The 12,306-nt window shown below is 41.9% G+C and overlaps 1 long non-coding RNA gene across 1 annotated transcript; it reads left to right on the plus strand.

The window, feature by feature from the left end:
* Positions 1–3,905: 3,905 nt before the first annotated feature.
* On the plus strand, positions 3,906–6,281 carry LOC121711247. The gene is made up of 3 exons (XR_006032275.1): positions 3,906–3,989; positions 4,516–4,517; positions 6,271–6,281. It is a non-coding gene; the product is annotated as an uncharacterized LOC121711247 (long non-coding RNA).
* The last annotated feature ends 6,025 nt before the right edge of the window (positions 6,282–12,306 follow it).

Here is a 12,306-nt window from a genome sequence, read left to right on the forward strand (position 1 = left end):
TTTTCTGTGCCTGAAGTTAGGCAAACATTTTTGAAGATCTAATATTATACAGGCTAACTGCCGACTTTCAAATCTCGCTCCACACCTGAATTCAGCCACAGTATTTTTTACAGTTAGCCTTGATATCTAACGTGCTTTGATTTCAACTTTAAGGCTATTGGGCAGAAACAAGTCTATAATATTGTAACACCAGCCATAAACCAATTTGTAAAGGCATTGCACGTTTTAAAGGAACATTATTAACCCTTCTGTAATGTTCTAACCGGCCACCATTTAGAGCAGAGACCTTGGAACACTGGAACGGGAAGGGAAAAAAATGTTTTTTTGCTCTGAACGAACCGAAATGAAAATCATTCTGTTTTCAGTCCCTGGTGATAATGAATGACTTGCATTCATTCATAAATTGCACTCCCCCCCCCCAAAAAAACTAATCGGTTTAACCGGACAGTGATCCTGCACTATAGAAGTAGTATTTTTTATAAGCAAGAGCCTTGTGTTATCTTTTGGTGTCTTCGTGTTTGACAGGCCCTTGATGGAGGTCTGGAGAGCATCTGAGGACAGTCTGCCCTAATGAGACAGCCAAGCTTCTGTGTGCTTATCACAAACGCCAGAGAACAGCAACTTCTCAACATTATTATTTATGATACGAGAATCCTTTGATCTGGTGTCTGTTCTATTATAAAAAAGATGATAACCACACTAAGCTGCGGAGGCTTTGAACCTGTGGCCTGGTATGCTTTCAATTATTTAATGCCTTTCTGTGGTAAATAGTTCAATCCATGAAACAAACCTACAATGTCAAGAATAAGCTGTATCAGGCTTCACATTTCTTGTTTGGTGGACTAACAGGCATAGGAACGATAGTTATGATGATACATGTTGCATCATGTCAAATAGAGCTTCACATTTCAGCTACAGAAAATAGATTTTCACTTCTTCTTTTTGGACATATTTTTTACTACTAATAGTAACACTACTATCAGGGTGATGATTACAACAATTTTGAATAGAGACATCCTTAACACATACTATGTGGTTGTACCTCAGACTGACACTATGTACAGTATGGATAAACTACCCACCCACACACTCTCTAGACGCCAAGCTCTTCTCCAGAAACCCACTGGTCAAGTTGAGCCTGCGGCTTTCAGGGTGTCTGAATGACATTACCTGTCACTGCAGTCATTTAGAGTGGGCAGATCCCAGTGTCTAAGTCTCATACAGGCTCATACAGGCACATACTGCACACACTCAAACTCATAGGGACAGAACTGAGACTAGTAGTATGTCAGTGTGGGTCATGTAGACATGGTCCCTAGATGTGTGTGTGAGCCGTGCTGGCCTGTGTTGCGGCCCGGTCTCCACTGCAGTGTGGGCTGGGATTGCTCTGCTTCCCTCAGCTGTCTTTTCTTCCCACACGCTGAGGTGGCACTTTGCCCTGCAGTTCTAGACATCCAGTTAAGATCTAAACACAGCAAAGAAAAAGCCGAAAGTGGCCTGAAATAGTCCCCCAAGACAGCACTGAGAGGAACAGGAGAAGGCTTCTTTGATCAGATTAGAGGCTTAAGGAAATGAATTTGAATGGCAATTCTGAAAACCTGTGGCCAATATAGTGATGACTAATGATGCTACACATACAGTGGTTTCCATAGGCAGTCTTATGTATACATAGGGCAGGCCTCTTTCCCTTTCAGGTTTCCATTTCTGTGTCTTCAATGTACATTATGTGTGTGTGTGTGTGTGTGTGTGTGTGTGTGTGTGTGTGTGTGTGTGTGTGTATATAGGCATATATATATATATACAGTATATATATATATATATATATATATATTTGAAAAGTAAGACTACATATGTGTAATAGATGTGAAAGCTCTTGTTAAAATGGTATGTGCTACACATGATATGGAACATGAGTGGTGAGCCTCAAAGCATACCCCCTGCTCTGGATGCTAATTGAAGACGGTGGCATCAGTCCAACCCAATCAACCATTCTGCTGGAGACAGTCAAACTAGTGTGACCCGAGCAAGTAACGGATGTCTGAGATAGAGAACCCAATAAATCCAATAACAACAGCTAATAAATCACCCACAATAGCTGCTGGAGCCAAGGGGGGAACTTGGGGTCCCTGACTTGCAGAAAGAGAACTAATGTTTGTGCTCGCTGAAGAGCACCATGCATCAAATGAGAGCCAAGCGCTGAATACAGGCTGAGATTACTTTGCAAATGCTGGAGGTACAGTAGGTAGCTTGATGTTGTAAGACTATACTTTTGCCTCCCATGCGTGTAGTCTGTGAATTCCACATTAGAGCTAAAGAGTCTGACACATTTTGTGCTGGCAAAAGAGTGAGATTTGAGTGCTTGTTTTAGGCAGAATTTTAAATATTTCAATATTTATACTCTGCTATTTGCATTCCCCAAACCCAGATGACCCCCTGTGAAAGATGTCCAGCTATAATGCAAACAGAAAAGTGTTCTTTCTGGAAACACTAGTCTAATAGATAGCGAAAAGGTTTACAAATGCATTGGTAATACATCTAATGCTAGCAGCAAGCTTATCAATGTACAGGCATGTAAGCAATGAAGACAGAGAATCACCCTGTGTGTTGACAAATATGCATTATAGTGGGTTTATCAAAGGCTGTGTAGGTCCTCTCCTCTTTTCCACACATTTTTGTCCTTGCTTTCAAAATATCATCTGAGTCAGGCTGATGCAGTTCTGACAAGGTCTCATGCTGGCTCACTGCAAATATCCAGGGGGTGTTGTAATAGCTTCTGACAGGCAAATCAAAGCTCAAGATGGAGTGCTGGACTAAATGGCAAGGGTTTATTAATTACAGGGCAGGTGGGCACCATTGAGGCAAAAATAGCGACTCGCCTTCTAACGGCATGAAATTCAACTCAAAATTTAATGAAGCAGAATGCTGTCTCTGTGAGGGAACAGTTGGAACATTCCTGACACATGGGGTCTAAAATGGTTAAGTAATTTGGAGAGAGATTTGAGGATCTGCGACGACGGGCAGTGTCTTTCAGCCAGATCAGAGCCCACCATTATTACAACTGGCCATGTTCTATCAGAGAGGCCATATTTCTGAGCACAGGGGCTGTAATCATGAATTGAAATATCAATCATTTCAACTTGAAAAGGAAGAGGGAAAGGCAAGCAGATTTGGAGGTTTTGTTGTCTGATACTCTTCTGACCTAGCCTGACGAGCCAGACCCACATTAAAATGTAGGGTCTGGGCACTCACCGTTCGCAGTGCTCAGTCCGAGGGGCGGGATAATCGGTTGTCTTTCAAATTCCATCTGCACACAATAGGACAGTGCTGGGTCTTATGCGTTTTCCCACCAGCAGAGCTAGTTGGCTAGTTCAAACTTTTGCCAACTTAAAACAAGCTTAACTCGTGTCACACTGTTGGCCAACAGCAACATCCATCTTCTTTGTTTTCAAGTAGCAGGGAATTCAAGCCAAACCGTTGCAACTCTGCCATCAATCATTATATTAAGCCCGCCTAACGACTCTATACACAATTTGATTGGCCTGATAGAAGTTAAAAAAAATTTCGAGCTCACAAGCCAACGGAGAGTTGCTAGATTAGCCCTGGAAGAAAATTTAATTTGCTGCCGCTAGGGTACGTCTAGATTTCTAGGCTACTTCTGACCACTGTAAAACATTACTTGTTGTTTTAACTTAAATAAGTGAGTAACACTGGTTGCCTTCAAATTGTAAGTTGATTGAACATCATTTTAGAATTATCATAATGATGCAAATTAAGTTAGCATGTTGATCTGACTAATATTCTAAATCAAGTTCAATTAACGAAAGCTTCTTTGTCAACACAATATAATTTTTACTGAATGTGACTTAATAATATTAATTTACTGTAACTTAGAGCTTTTCCCCCAGAATGCCACAGCCCCAGTCAACATATTCTTAAAGAGATCACATATCAATCCTTACTGAAATTCAATATTGAAATAAAATACACTAGTGACAAACTAGTGACAGTGACACTAAAGGCTATACTGTTGTGTAATTATGACCGCCGTGCTAGCAAAGCGTATGTCATATAGGTTTAGTTTTTTTTTTTTTTTTCTTCAGTAAATTTCTGTCAACAATTCCTGGGACACTGAAAGACCGAGCTGCATGAAACATGGTGGGCATGTAACCTCACAAGGATGACACGGAACCATTGGTTTTGATCCGTCGCCCACCCAAAGCACCTGGCTCCCCAAAAGGAGGGTAGGCCGGACACAGTTTTAATATCGATGCACTGTTTGAAGTTGCGCTGCTTGCTGTTAAAGGGATTAACAGATGTCACTCTCATTTGTTGAAAGGATTTTACGCCCAAAACACACCCATGACTGATTAAGAAACAGAAGAACAACCTTTTTGAACAATACGCCTGATGTTTGATAACAAAACCACCCCGAATGTGAACTGGACACACCAGTGTCCAACGTCGTATTTAAAGGGAAACTTGCGATATTCAGCTATATTTCCCCCTCTGCTGGAGAAGTTGTGCATTATGCTATTTAAAACTGTGGAAAAGTAACGATAAAGCACATCGATTCGTTTACAAGCAAGTGAAACGGTTAGCATAACTTCGGCAGAACAATGTGGATGTTACAAGGCAAGAAACACGAGTTTTTTGTTTCTCACTGCTCTTACCGGGACGGTAGTCCCAAAGTTGCAAAGTTGTTTTTCCGCCTGGGGACGCTAGGGGGAGTGGGAAAGTCACCATTTTCATCGGAATATGTCATTTAACCATCCAAATGATTTCTAAACAGGTTTATTAAGTTGAAATAGTTGCCAAGGTCAACTTTAAGCCCTTTAAGCTTTTCGCCACTGACCATGCGTTTTAGATCGTCAAAATATGGCCCTCTGTGTTGATTTTTGAACACATTCTTTTTAAGAGTGTAATGAGTTCTCTAGAACTCTGTGTGTAAATAGGAGTAGTATAGAGTAGATATACTGTTTCTGTTTGTACTCTGTACCGTATGCATAAAGTATAAATAATTGTGAAACTCAAGAAAAAACAACAAGAGCATACAGTGTATTCAGATACAGCACAATCAAATAAATGCAAAGCTACACTGCACAGCTCAACAGCCCTTTGTCTGCAATGGATACGGAATGTTTTATTTCTGGGAGAAGAGTTTTTTTTCTTAAAGTAAGGAATACAAAACCAATGCCAGAATGATTTTCCTTGGTGGGTACACTTACATGCACTGTATTGTGACATCAAAGGAAATTTCACATCGGCCTTGCAAGATCTGTAGCATTTCTGTTAAGTATTCAGCAGTGTGAACAACAAACAGCTCAGAAATGCCCCATCTCTGTGTATGAAGATAGGGCAAAGCACCATACTCGCTGTATGCAGAAGCTTCCACAACCATTGTAAGGCTTGTGAAGGCATCATCTCCCCAATTGCAGTTTCATTTTCAGGCCATCAGACTTCCTTCATGTCTGAGGCAATCTTGTGGAACTCTGTGAAATGTCCGGCAGATTATTTGCTCTGATTATGTATGCTGTCCCCCCTCAGAGAGTGTGTGTGTGTGTGTGTGTGTGCGTGCGTGTTGTGCGTGCTTGTGCGTGTGTTGAGCCATATTTGTGTTGTAACATTCTGTTTTTTTTTTCTTCTTTTTTTTTACAAAAATTGTCTGAGGCAACCACTTTTCGTGGTCAGTAAAGGGGGCTAAAATACATCCAAACATATATCCATCTATAGTGCTTCAGGTTTTAACTCTGTTGATGCTTAACTTGTATGAGTGCACTCCCTTCTTTTATGTTGACTAACTCCAGAGAGGAAACTTTGGCCCAGTCTTGCCCACAGAAATGTTTCCTTTTTTCCCCCTCAGCAGAGTCAGGCTTCCTGACTGATTATTGCCTTCCGAAGTAAAGCAGACCAACCTTTCTGTCTAACATAAACACACATGGTGTGGATTTGTCTCATAAAGACACGCATTCTTTGCCGTTGAACTGTTATGGAGACAGCATTATCTTGAATTCTCCACCAATACCGTATTTATGTCTGGAGTTTGGGACAACTTTAAGCAAGCCCCAGAGCCAACAAAATGACAAAACACATCCAAAGTGAAGCTGCTCCACAAATAATTCCTCTCCTGTTCTGAGACAGGTCTCCCAGGAGGAGAGAATGCATGAGAGCAAATGAGAGAAATAGAGTGAGGGAACAGAATGAAATGCAGCGTATTATGCTTTTTCTTACCGTTGAAGAGAAATGTGTAAAGTGAACCATCAAAGGATAAAGTTGCCATGACATCTCATAATGTCTTCCACACATTTGTGCTTATCTGCTCAGGGCCACAACAGATGACCTCATCCCTGCTAGGTCTCCGACAGTCATTTATTTTCTGAAAGAAAAGCTGGCTGAGAGAATACTGAGGTAGTGAAGATATGAGTTCCCCTCACTGATGAGGAGCTATCTGTAAGGAAATAATTTGCTGATGCTGAAACATGTGTCCTATATTATGCCCCCCCCCCCCTTCTCATATTATCAGTTTACCATTTTGTTTAATTCTGTTATCAATACTCTGTGTTCAGGTATTATGAGAGATCATACTTATGTAATCAGAATGGAACATTTATTATTCACAAAATCTGTCCTATTCTTAACAGATGCCTTTGGCTGAATATTGACCTGCAGATTTATTTATATTTATTTTTTATAGGGGGTGGAGTGGGAAATCCTCCATCAACAAAATACTGCCTGGAGCTCCTCCAATCAATTGACACTCTGCATGAATACCTATTTCACCTCTGCCCCAGTTCAGGACTGAATTACAGCAGGTTATTATAGGAGGCTATGCTTGCTGGGTAGAAATGAGGACTTTATCATCTATGGAATCCAGAGACATTCCATACAAATTACCAAGGGGTATTTCCTCCATAATATAGCTCATTATTTTTTATACAGGCTAAATGCTGTGCTCCATTGAAAGGAAAAGACTGAAGAAATGAATAAAAATGAGTCCTTTTCTCTTTCCCTTTCCTCCATCATATGATGCAGACTGACACCCATTGGTTGATGGTAATGCTCCATGACATCTAAAGTGCATACTTTATTTGAGAGGAGACTGAGGGAGATGTCATTTGTGTTCACTCTTTCTGTAGTTAGGAAGGCTACTAGGAAGATCATGGAGTGTAAAGGGTCATAGCACATGACCACACTGCATCTGCCCCTTCCTAGTGAGCTCACAACACTACAGAGGATATAGAATGACATCATCTGCCAATACATTCGGAATTCCTACGTACATTTCTACAACCCCACAATGTGAACTACACAATGGTCAGAATTTAGCTGTAGCAAAAGCAATTGGGGATCAAACAATTTCCATGCATCTACATATCACTACACTCTGATCTGCACAGAATGTGTAGAGAACATTTAAGTGTTCGGCTAGGACAGAGGGGCCAAGGTCAATCATGACAGACCTGTGCATTGCTAATTACCTTGGTCAGATAACCAGAGGCCCAGGAGGACAGAGCTGTGAAAGCAGGCCTCAGGAGGAGACTGGGCTGAGGTGAGAGAAACAAATGATGATAGCTGAACGAATCACGATTGATGGGATTTTCAGGCATGTAAGACCTTTCATTTTTATTTTATTTTAGCTTTTCCCGTAGGAACTGAAAAATGCCCTCTAAACACAAGCGTCAAAATGCAAAAGCACCCTAGATAAACTCTCTTTGGTCCAACAATTGCACAAGTCTAATGTGAATGAGCACATTCTTTTCAAAACGTGTTTATTTTTTCACATTCTAATTCACCTACTGCTTAGCGAAAGATAACGAAAACCAAGCACATGGTAGCAGCTCAAATGTCAATAAACAAGACAAACCTCCCTGCTGACCTCATGGAAAGGATGGTTATTTTGTGTTTGCTCATTGTTCAGATCCCATTGTTTTTGGGTATGCCATTTATGTTACCCTGATCTAAACATATAAATAAGTACTGTCGCTTGTTTTCACATTAGCCATTTGGCTCTGTGATTTAGCACTGACCTGGAAAGCGTACTGTTCAGAAACTGGAGCTCAAGTGGCACCACAGTCTAAACAAATAAAAGCAGGAATGGGAGCAGAATCAGCTAAAGCACTTTATTAGTTTTCCACACAAAAGTAATCACATACTGTAATGAATGCATTTACAATAGAGGCACTGCACCTTGCAATATTGTTACACTTCACATTCCTCAGCAAATCCAAATAAGCGCCTAAGGGAGGTTTGACTTCTTTTTCTTGTACAAACAGAGGCCCCGGTGGCCTGGTGCATCAAGATATGTTTAATGCGATTGTGAGTGGACCCGATCTGATTAAACATTCACTGCTACATTGCCTCAGTGTCTTTTTCCTCGTTGTTTCTATGCCTCTGATGAGGGGGGCATTAGAGAGTTTTGTTGCTGAATGCATCTTGGAGATGATTAACTATCTCTGCCGTATTACAGCATCCCTGCGAAGCCATCTGCCAAGCACAATTGTGTTCAACCACTGAAACCATTTCATGAGAAAACTCATTTTCAGCCTCTTAATTATTTTTCATTACAGTGGCGCTGTGGAGTAGATTGGAATTGGCCAGTAATTGCCCGGCCACAGCGGTGTGAACAATCGCCATGCATCAGTCTAGATGAAGTGTGACAGGGAGACATCTAGGCACTCCGTGCCGCCCATTAGGTAGCTTCCTCCACCTTGATTATACAGTATAACACAAGGTCGTGCCTGTGACCTCCCCAGTGCACTGAGCCATCTGCATTGAGACGTCCATACTGTACCTTTCCCTGGCTCTGTGCTGCGCCTGCTCTTAGCCGTGTCAGATCGGGCAGGCTTTCCTCACTCACATGGGCCTTAGCACCGTGAGCCTTTTGGGTGCAGCCACTACACAGGCCCTCTCCTCCTGGGCTTAGTGGGATGTGTACTGCACAGCTTGTGTGGCTGATGTTGGGATTAAGGCCTTTTTTCCCCTCGTTCGTTTGTCTGGATCATGATGGAAAAGCCTTTCCAATATTTGCGATACTCCTGGCTGCAGTGCCAATCAATAAAGTGCTGTCTGTGTGCAGCCAGGTTAAGATGGAAAAAGTCAATCTGGTCATTCTCCCTGGATATGCTGTGCCCTATGCTTATCCTGACTGTGTTATGGGAACCACAATTGGAAAGCACACAGTGGAATGCAAGAAAAAAAATGGCATGACTGACTGGCTCTCTATGAAACCTGTAAGCCCTCATTTGAGGGAGGTAATGCCTTCAACATCACAGTGTTTCTCAACCACCTTAAAATAATGTGTAATAGATATTGGGGGAAATCTACAAAGTCTGCTGCTGCTCCACTTCAAAAGGGGCATCATATGAGATGGTTTCCATGCATGGGAACATGGTCGACTCCACCTGAGAACGGGATCGCTCTGAATCCAGGAAAATGCACGCGAAGGATAGAAAAACATTCCAGGCATATTTGTGTGGTGTGCAGCTCCCTGCACATGGTGGGCATGGCCCTGGCTTGGCTCCACAGTCTCCACAGACAACATGCTGGTGTCGTGGCTGAGAGGAAGGAGGAGATGTTCAAGGTAAGTGGCTATTCGCTCTGTTTACCTTTTGGGCCCAGCTATACCGCGCGCTCTGCAGCCGAGTGGAAAGTGACCACAGAGATGAAAGTGAGCTGACCAGCTGTACCTGCGTGCGCCTCTGCTGAGAGGGAAGCAGGGTGCAGCTCCTCATTCTCCTCCTTAACCTGCGCTGAATGGAGGTCAACCCCTGATAGGGATCTGTGACACTGCGGTGGTCCTGAGGGCAAGCCTGATCAGGCAGGGCCAGCTGCCCTCCTCCATCTGACTCCAAAGGGCTCAATAAAGAGGTGGTGGGCTGTGACAGCCCAGCCAGACTATTTATTACCGTGACAATTTGTAAAAGGGTGAGGATCCAGCCCGTTTAATGGAGCAAATTACATGCTGTGGAAGCACAACTCTGTGCTTACCTTGCCAAGTATACCCAATATTAGTGCCATATGCTTGAGCCCGAATTATCATCCCATACGGATAGGATCATTTTGTTTAAACCTCTAGATAGATGCTCATTATAGCTGTTCACGACAATGCAGTAGAACATAATATGAGTCTACAACTCATAAGGCTTCAGCACGTATCATAACAGGAGGAATAAATTAAGCTCTGCGCGATTCACTTTTTAGTGCCGGTAATGAATTCACTGAACTCTAACCCTTAAGCTTGAAATATCGTAATGACTTGGCACTTGGTTCCTGTTTTGGGAACATCATAAAAATGACAAGTTTCTCTGTAGTCTTCTACTGTGGCATAAAACTTCCCAAACTTTGATTGCATAAGCAATTTCAGAATAACGCTCACTCATCATCATTTATCACAATATACTATAAATGTGTGATGGATGTTGCACTAGTTATCACTATTATGTTCCTCCAGAGACCACACATTTGGACACACACTATGGTTCCATAGGGACACTCTGCTTGATACAGTGCTGCCTTTTAATCCTCACTGTGTCTTTTGTCATGTCTTATTTATCAAAAAAAGGAACAACAACAGATAACTATCTCTTAACCAACATGTACACAGTTCAGTCTTTATAATTAGAAAAAAGGGTTATCTGCCACTTCATTTCAACTTCTATTTTGATATGTCACTCTTTCAATTTCTTTTATTTCAGAGTTGATCATATGATGCCGATAGAACTTAATAACCCGTGACCACAGATCCCAATGTTCTGGTGATTCTTTAATTAGTTTCTCCTCAAGTTGATTAGGATCAAATTAATAGTGTTTACAGGAAGTGACATGCAATCAGACTGGTTTGCCTGTAGACGCCCCCTTATGTCACTGCGATGAACAGGTCCTGATTGGAACTCTGAGTCATCCAAACAGAAACGATACAAAAATATGTCCACATGACATGCCAAACCCATCAACCTCACAAACGACACGCCAATTTGACTGAAAGCAGTCTTGGACTTTCCATTTGACCTGGATTCTGCACACAGTGGCACAAGTATACTTGGATGGATGAGGAAGATTTCAATCATCCTCACATTAACATATTATCTGAGCTCTATTTTAATGCAACAGAGTCTGGGTTGATGCAATAAGTGAAAAAGTATTGGTTCAAGACACACAGAAAATAGACATTTCTGTTGTCTCCATTATATGAAGGACAAAAATCTGTCCATTCAAGAGCAGGCTGTTTTGTCTGCAGAAAGCCTGACTTGTGAGCTTTATACAAAAAAAAAAGCCACTTACTCTATCATCGCTGAAATCCCTGCAGTGCAGAATTCACTTGTACATTAACAGCCTCAGTTCAGCCCTTATGTTGCCTGTCAACTTTGGGAGCTAAACATGTCCATCTTTCTCTAGCTTGCAGAAATACATTGGGAAAAGGCAGGTGCGCTTTTCCAGATATCTCTTGTTTTTTCCCCTCACTGTGACCGTAAGCCATTGTAATCACAGGGTGAAATGGTTGCCTCTTCATTCATTATTGATAGGAGTGTGGTCCAGAGGGATTGACAAGAGAGGACTCTCAGTGTAATTAATAAAAAAGCTGCAGTTTTTAGCCAGTATGATACATGTACATTCTCTCTCTGTCCCTCATCCACCCCTCTGTCCTCGCTCTCTCTCTCTGTGTGCATGTGCGTGTTTAAGAGAGAAAGAGGACAAATATAGCCTTTTGCAATATTTAGTCAATGTGAGAAATGTTATCTTCACTCATAACGAACCCTGTCTGTCAAAATCTGTCTCATGGCAGACCTAACTACGTCAAACCTAAATCTATCAAACTCATTTTCCCCATCTTATCTATGGCAAACCTAAAAACAACTGGAAAAGACAAATTATAGAAAACCCTCTGAATGCATGCCAAGTTTTGTGGAATTCCGTTCATGGGGGGCCATACAATAAATTAATTTATGTGTAAATTTAGTGACTGTGCACCAACTGGCCTGTAGATGGCTGGACACAGCATTCTGTGAATATCTCGAGAACCGTAGGGCCTAGGATGACCAAATTATTTTTGTATGTTGATCTCCAGGGGCCATGTCAACAAATCCCATATCGGCCCTGGCCGTGGCGCAACTGGCTGGGCCACCTGCACCGTATGCCAGTGACCCGGTTTCGATTCCCATCCCGTGGCCCTTTCCGGATCCCACGCCGACTCTCTCTCCCACTCACTTCCTGACATTCTCCACTATCCTGTCGCATTAAAGGCATAAATAAAAAATATATACTTAAAAAAACAATTGCACAATTTCAACCCATTTTTTGCTGCTCTTATTT

Source organism: Alosa sapidissima, chromosome 6 (genome assembly GCF_018492685.1).
Source record: "Alosa sapidissima isolate fAloSap1 chromosome 6, fAloSap1.pri, whole genome shotgun sequence".
NCBI lineage: Eukaryota > Metazoa > Chordata > Actinopteri > Clupeiformes > Clupeidae > Alosa > Alosa sapidissima.